Raw genomic sequence first — 8515 nt, 5'->3', positions numbered from 1 at the left:
GCAACAGAGTGGGTGACACAAAAAATAAATCTGAGTATCAAATGGTTCAAAAGAGCCTCCAGCAAGCGAAAAGAGGCCCAGGGGAATTGGGCAGGAGGCATAGGACTGGTTGGCGTAGGTCATGGGACAAATGCCATGGCTGTGGTGAGTTGGGTCATTGGAAGAGAATGTGCCCCAAAGTGCAGTGGAGAGGGATCCCAAACGTCCCAAATCAATATAGAAGGGGTTATAGGTATGCCCCACAGCAAGCGTACCTATTACCACAACCCTCGCCACACCATGGATCAGGGTATCAGAATTTGGGTGTGGGCATGCCTTGGGGGGCGTCGACACCCTGGGGTCCTTTGACACCCTGGGGAATTGGCCGTATTCATTAGAGGTGGAGCAGAAACCTGACTGACACTGGGGTGATAAAAGAATTGTATGAAATAGGCAAGGTTTTCAAATTTTGGATATCAATATAGATTAGTTTTTAGCAATAATTTTAATTCATTCAGGTTTGGAAAAATCATACAATTTGTTTTGGAAAAGGATTAAGTTGCATTTAATCGACCTGGTTTCGTGTGATTTAATTAAGTGAAGATTAACTAATTGTCCATTTTTTTCTTCTTAGGAGACGATAACAGGATACGGTTGCCTGTTGTGCAAAGCTCGTTGTTGACCTAATCCCTTCAGGATGTCTGGAGACAATGAGATTGGGAGTCGACACCTAGAGAGGAATATACTGTGAATTGCCTTAATCATTTAGTCCTTTCAGGAACATGACCATGGAGTGAAACCAGGGGACCGAGACACATTGGGGAATGTGAACATATCTCTTGTTTTGTATGCTATATGTGAATTTGATTTAATCTACAGGTTAACGATAAGAAGGAATCAGTGTGTCATAACAGGTTATCATCAAGAAGTAACCATGGTTGATTAACTTCAGGTTTCATTCCCTTTTTTTCCCCAAGAACAGGAGACTAACATATATGTATTCCTTGTGTGTCTTGTCATTGTATGTCAATGGGCCCTATGTCTGTCTCTGTGTTATGTGTGTTCATGTAAAAAATTGAGAGTGCACGTGCAAAGGTTGAAAAAAAAAAAAATGAGAAGAACATGGTTAATATGGCAATTTAACAGAGGCCTACTTACAGTGACGTCATGACATTTATTTTACACATTTTTTGGGTTGTTTCATTTATTGAATTGAGTTTATTCATTCGGTTTCTTCAAGTTGGTTTTGATAATGCTTTCATTTTACGTCTCGATTTGGTTTTCAAATGAATCAATTTGAACCTCTTTGTGAGCATTTTTCTTTTAATAAGCGGTGTTTTCCTTTCTTCAAAAAAACTGATGGGTCTTTCTTTCTCTTTTTGGTTAACAAAGAGTTTGGTTTTGAATTAAGATACATTTTTATTTACTATTTGGGTTTCAAATGGATATTTTTCAACATTTTATTTACTATTTGGGTTACAAATGAATAAGTTTCAGCTTTTTAGAAAGGTGGCTTTCTTTTTTACAACTTGTTCTTCTTTCAGGAAAAGAGGACTGTATTTTGATATGTTCCATCAAAATGCAGGAGTTAGACATACTATATTAAAACAAGCTTCATAAGATTTCTAGTTTATAGTTTCCATGACTATATTTTCATCGTTTTGGGTTACTTTAAACAGTGCTTTATTTCTTTAGTTTACTTCACCAATTTTCCCTTTATACATTTTGTGTTTATTAAACAAGAAAACTCACTTTGGTTAGGTATGTTATGATATGGGTTTTTAAGAAAACTAAAAAGTTATAAAAAGTAATATTCAGCGATAAGTCATAAACAATGCCATTTTAACATGAAACTTTAATTAAACAGCTATTGTACAGACTTTGCCGTCTTCCAAGTTCATCCCCCAGTTCTAATTTTATTTCCAAAAATTTGGGCTCAGAACCCAGAGGCGGTGAGGTGCCATAGTTTAAATTGATACAGAATCTCAACAGAGTGCAACCATGTGATCAATCAGCGGTCAACTTGGAGGAAACCAGGTGTCATGAAGTAAAGTACGTGCTCTCTATTGTCTGGCAGTTGCAAACGTTGAGAAATCCAAGGAGATTTATACGGAGTCAGATGGGAGAACTGTGGTTCTCTGCCAGGACATTGAGCAAAGTACTGCACTGAAAAAAGAGGGAATGGCGGGTCTTTTAATTAACCTATATAAAGTAAATAGATGCAAAACAATTCATTAACATTCCTTGAGTAAACATGATTTCATCAAATAAGGATAATGTGTTCTTGGAGACTGCTGAATTGGCATGTTTCTAATGCTTTGAATGAACATGATTAAGTTGTGTCTGGGGTGGCCTCCAGTCCTGGGGTGGCGCTAGTGCACCACTTTCGAAGACAAGAAGAAGCCGGAAAGTTTCAAGGCAGAGAGCCGTTCGCCTCAGTCAGCCCTGTCCTACTCTTCAGTCTCATCTCGCTGGAATAGTGTTGTCATGTGTGAAGATATACACGAAATTGAGTAAGTAACTGAAGTACTTTCATTTATGGTGGGCGATGTACTACTGCTCTTGTGTCTTTTGTGTGTGGAAGCTGAGCTTAGACTCTACTACATTTACCCCCGCAGTGCTCTTTGCTTAGTAACAGGTGCACTGCAAACACATGCAGTTGGCTTACTGTCAATGGCTATGCCCCATGTCATTTTAGAAAAGAATGGAAAATATGTACATTTAGGATATTCAAAGGATGTAGTAAAAACTGCTTCTGTACAACAATCTAGCTGGTTATCTTCAGTTAATAGCTATATTTGCGCGGGAGGGTCTGATCCGTTAATGGGGGAGGGGTGGTGAGGGGTATGCACAGAACTAGAACTTGATCAACACGTTGCATGCTCACGAGAACAGAGGGCTGGCGTCGTTTCGGTGTGTTCATTTTAAGCCAAGTATTCTATTTTTAAAGTTTTCTTTTCTTATCCAACCCAGGTGTTTAATGCACACATGCACTTGTGGTCTTAACCGAAGATTAATCAAATGTAAGCTTTCCTGCACACGAAGTCAAAGAACAACCGACCTAGATAGAGTGCATATAACCTGAATTTAAACTTTGCACAGGGAATAAGTGAGTTCGCAATTACCGGCGCGAAATGCATTATGGGTAATATTCGCCATTTTGAGAGATAAACAAAACAGCGTTGCCCCGGGATACATATAAACGCGCATGATATTTTATCTAGCCGGGTTACTCAGAACATGTAATGTTGACAACAAACAATTCACACAACCATTTAACAACCCCAAATTACTCAACATTTCGCTGGTAGGTCAAGGATGGTCTTGGGGTTGAAAACAAGACATTTTTGAACTTTTTAAGTGAAACCAGAATTAATTAACGAACTTGTTTTGGAGAGATGTCTGGTAACTAACAGAATGCTAACTATCCGGGTTGCTAGCTAAATCCGAGTATGTGATGTTGACAACAAACAAGTCACACAACCATTTAACAACCCCAAATTACTCAAAATTTCGCTGGTAGATCAAGGAGGGTCTTGGGGTTGAAAACAAGACATTTTTGAACTTTGTAAGTGAAACCAGAATTTAATAACGAACTTGTTTTGGAGAGATGTCTGGTAACTAACAGAAGACTAACCATCCGGGTTGCTAGCTAAATCCGAGTGTGATGTTGACAACAAACAAGTCACACAACCATTTAACAACCCCAAAGTACTCAAAATGTCGCTGGTAAACCAAGGAGGGTCTTGGGGTTGAAAACAAGACATTTTTGAACTTTGTAAGTGAAACCAGAATTTAATAACGAACTCGTTTTGGAGAGATGTCTGGTGACTAACAGAAGGCTAACCATCCGGGTTGCTAGCTAAATCTGAATATGTAATGTTGACAACAAACAATTCACACAACCATGTAACAACCCCAAATTACTCTAAATTTCGCTGGTAGATCAAGGAGGGTCTTGGGGTTGAAAACAAGACATTTTTGAACTTTTTAAGTGAAACCAGAATTTAATAACGAACTTGTTTTGGAGAGATGTCTGGTAACTAACAGAAGACTAACCATCCGGGTTGCTAGCTAAATCCGAGTATGTGATGTTGACAACAAACAGGTCACACAACCATTTAACAACCCCAAATTACTCTAAATTTCGCTGGTAGATCAAGGAGGGTCTTGGGGTTGAAAACAAGACATTTTTGAACTTTTTAAGTGAAACCAGAATTCATTAACAAACTCGTTTTGAAGAGATGCCAGTTAGCCCACACATAGCTATGTCTTCAGTACAGCTTTACATGTCCTTCTTAAATTGAATGTTTCATTAATTTATTCTACCAGTTCATGATATAGCTTCATTAATCACCTGTGGCCACTGTCTTTCATCGTCTATCCATGAAACTTTATTCAAAACTTAATTCAGGCTGTCACCAGAATTGATAAGCGCAGCAACTATGGCATAACGGAGAACGGCACACTTCAGCAATGGCGACAGTGCACAATGGCGGCGCCCATGAATCGCAATGCAATCATTCTAAAATCTACAGAAAGCACCACTTTTACCCCACTACGAAATCCACAAATTATGACCTTTATTTACCTCGTTTACTGGTGTGCAGCTCAGTGTCCTACCGCTTTGGGAAGGCAGGATCTGGTATCCACGCATTTGTTTATCTACCGTTTTGCGTTGCTAGGTCAATTTCGCGCAGGCGCACTAGTAATTGCGAACTCACTTATTGGATGAAACATGTGGGAATAGTATCCTATTTATTGAAGTGCATATCACTTTTTTTTACTTGCACTTATGGTGCAATGCAAAGCATGCACTGCCTTGTTATCTCGTTTTACTTACCGGTAGCCTATATCTTCCTCTTTTAAGTGGAGCATTGTTTACAAGTAGCCTAGTTTACAGAATGCATGCTCCTCATTCACGAATCCTGTGCTGTTTATTAAATGCTTAACCTCACCAATTCCTCCTTTCTTTCTTTCTTTCTTTCTTTCTTTCTTTCTTTCTTTCTTTCTTTCTTTCTTTCTTTCTTTCTTTCTTTCTTTCTTTCTTTAAGGACTTCTGCTGCACTGTTCGAAGTCTGTAAGGTAAGACATTCAATGCTGATTGTCTTTAAGGTTTTTATATTGTTTTTATTTTGTGTGTGTGTGTGTGTGTGTGTGTGTGGCTTTTCCCTAATGTTTATGATTTGTCAATCCTTTGGGCTCTTTATGCCTTTTCAGATCAGTGCTGAATTCAAAAGAATAACCACAGTTCCCCTGCAATCCAAGCAACTGTTGCTGAATTGGCTGATGTAAGTTTCTGTATTTTTTGCCTGTCTACTTGATGGTTCCTGAGCAGAAAGCCTTTTTTACTATTGAGTTACACCCATGCATGTTAAAACCCCATAGAGAGGATCATGATATGCCTTAGTAGTCATGGTACCAGTACATTCATATGCATGTTTCTTTTGGTGGCAGTCAGCTTCCCAATGTTGATGCCATTCATAGAATCCCAAAACAAATCAGTCCCACCACCATTTTTGACCGTAAACATGGGACTATTTTCTTTATACTTCTCCCTTGGCTACTATCACACATGCTTGAAACAATATAAAGCAAATGTGTTCATCATGGTTTCATCAGAGACAAACAGACTATAGATATGGATTGCTGGAACCATGTCCTGTGGTCTGATGACACCAACATGAACACATTTTTTCGGATGGTGTCAAGCATGTGTGATCTTAACCAAGTGAGTAGTACAAAGTAAACTGTCCCATGCTCATGGTCAAGTAGTGGTAATGGGACAGACATGGTTTTAGGCTGGATGCATGGCGTCAATATTGGAAATCTGAATTTCACCAACATGTACCATGACAATTGAAGCAGATCATGATACAGTCTGTGATTTTAAAGGCACAGAGAGTGATTTTTTTTAAGTAGTTTATTTTCAGAACTCATGCTGCACAGGTTACAAATGTTCTTTCTTTCTTTCTTTCTTTCTTTCTTTCTTTCTTTCTTTCTTTCTTTCTTTCTTTCTTTCTTCATTTCATTAAGTTGTACAAGATGCACCATTTCTGAGGACTTCTGGCACAGTGGCCTGCACTGTTCAAAGTTTGCAAGGTAAGACATTCAATTCGGATTGTCTTAAATGTTTTGATTTGTGAATTACAGCATTTTATCTCCTGTCTTGAATGTGTGTGTGGCTTTCTCCTCATGTTAATGATTTGATTGTTAAATCCTTTGGGCTCTTTATGTCTTTTCAGATCAGTGCTGAATTGAAAAGAATCACCACAGTCCCACTGCAATGCCCTGCACTGTTCCAAGTCCACAAGGTAAAGCATTCACTTTGGCCACAACCCTACCCAGTGCACCTTAACAACTTGACTCCTGCTTTAAATTAGCTGTTACCTGAAAGGGGTGACTAAATATTCCAGTGGTATAAGGAGCTGCTTCTCGAATTTTTATATTTAAATTTTGTCGTACTCTGACCAGTAAATATTAGATTATTGCTTAGTACTAGAATTGGAGTTATCTGAGACAAGATGATCTGATCTGAGAAGTGTTGATGACTACCTCCCTGGTGTTCCCACGCTCAGTGTGGAGTGTGACACTAGTTAGTTTGTATGCGTTGTGCTATGCTCAACATGACATTGAGAGGCTTCAGTTGAAAGTGAGCAAGCTATCGGTTTCCTTATTCCAATACACTTACTACACAATGCATGTGCAGCTAAACAAAAAGAAATATTAATATCTTCTATGTAGAAACAAAATGAGCACTACTTGAAGTGCATAATATCTCAGAGCACTTTGTTGACACATGTTTTTCTCTCTGATGGGTGGTGGGGGGGAGGGGGGTAGAAATCAGAGTCCACAGAGTGCACCAGCTGTGTTACGCTTTTCATTATATTGCCCATTGTATGTCTGCCTAGAATATTGCATGTTTTATTTTTAATCACTTAAGTTATCAGGGAAACTTATTGAGATGGGGAAAACTGTAATAACTTCTTATTTCAGCCCCTTGACGGATAAGCCCTGCATGCCATATTACTGCACGCATGCACAAACGCCAGAGAGGTTCTCAATTCATCTCAGATCAGAGAATATCAGAGAGCAGTGAAATGCAGTAGACTTTTCCTTCAAAGTCTCCTCGCAATGAACAGTATATATCGTACCTGTATATGCATAATGAAACTTGTTCTCTTAATTGAGACGAACTGATCCTTACATCTCTGTGCTCTGAAACACCTTAAATAGAGGATTGGCATCACTGGTTGTCTACATTGTAGGTCCCAGCCAAGGACACAGTAGACCTGGGGTGTTGTTCCATATGAGAGTGAACTTTTTTCATTGGCCTCGGCCCACTGGTATTCCTGTGACACACCAAGTTTCATGTCAGTCTTGTCATGCTATGCAATGATCTTGCAGGCCACATAAAATTACTTCATCGGTCACAATTGGCCCTGGGTTTGAGTTTGACATCCCTGCAGAATGAAGGCAACTACACAGCTTTGGCTCTGGTATTTGACAACCTCAGGCCAATTCACACCAGCGTTAAATCATCATCCAGGTCCCACATCAGAATTACAACTGAGAATCTTGACAGTGGAACAGAGGACATGCTTTGGACTTTGCACTAACCTACTGCCCAGCTTAATGTTTTTAGATTTATTTGTTAATTCAAATGGCTTGGTTAATTTGTGTTTATTTACTTTTGTCTGTGTTGAATAGGTCATGGATGAAGTTGCCGTAGACGAAGCAATTGAAGACATCACTATTGGAATCTGCTCTGACAGAAGATTGGGCATCCCACCCTTAGGACATTGTCAGTTTTAGTGTATGTCTGTCACACACGTGACACCCAATCGGAAAGGACTCTTTTTTTTCAGCAACTAAAAAACAGCAGTTATTTTTGTTTCTTTAAGTGAAATGTACCTTTTTTCTAGAGATCAATTTGCTTGTATGCACTTCCAGCTCCTTGCTGGTTTAAGAATAGTACTTGAGTGTGCATATGTTTTGTACATACTGTGTTGATTTTGACCCAAACTAAAGACAAACAAAATACCAAGACTAGACTTAAATAAGACTGGGTAATAAACACAAATGTGGTCCACAAAGAGGACAACCAAATGAATGGTGGACTGCCAGATGCACGCGCACATGCATACAGTATACGCGCATGAACGCACACACGCACACCTACAAGTGTGGACTAATGCACTTAGTCAATGAGCTAAAAGAACTGTATGTAGAGTGAATTTTATTTGTGTCCGATGTGTGCACATGGATGCTAATCCAGCCAGAGAGCACTTTTTCACAGCAACCAAACAAATTATTTTCTTAAAGGTGCACTGTGTAGGATTGTGACCAGAGTAGGCAACTATGCTGCACATTGAAACGGTGCTGCCTATTACCAACTGTGTCCTTTTCATGAATATTTACTTAGTAATAAACGAAAATGTGTTAGTATGACCAAAGTTCAGTAAGTTTACTAAAAATCTGTATTTCTAGAAATTCAAAATGACAGCCAGTGGAGAAGATTCCTCTCTTTCCTCCT

At 39.0% G+C, this 8515-nt stretch overlaps 1 long non-coding RNA gene across 1 annotated transcript; it reads left to right on the top strand.

Moving 5' to 3' along the window:
• The first annotated feature begins 2361 nt into the window (after positions 1–2361).
• LOC134460415 (uncharacterized) lies at positions 2362–8044 on the top strand. Its single transcript, XR_010037086.1, has 6 exons — positions 2362–2492; positions 5034–5064; positions 5200–5270; positions 6016–6081; positions 6225–6293; positions 7690–8044. It is a non-coding gene; the product is annotated as an uncharacterized LOC134460415 (long non-coding RNA).
• Positions 8045–8515: the final 471 nt, after the last annotated feature.

This window comes from Engraulis encrasicolus, chromosome 2 (assembly GCF_034702125.1).
Source record: "Engraulis encrasicolus isolate BLACKSEA-1 chromosome 2, IST_EnEncr_1.0, whole genome shotgun sequence".
NCBI classification, from domain to species: Eukaryota; Metazoa; Chordata; class Actinopteri; order Clupeiformes; family Engraulidae; genus Engraulis; species Engraulis encrasicolus.
Note: the sequence above shows the minus strand (reverse complement) of the source record. Positions and strands in the feature narration are given on the sequence as shown.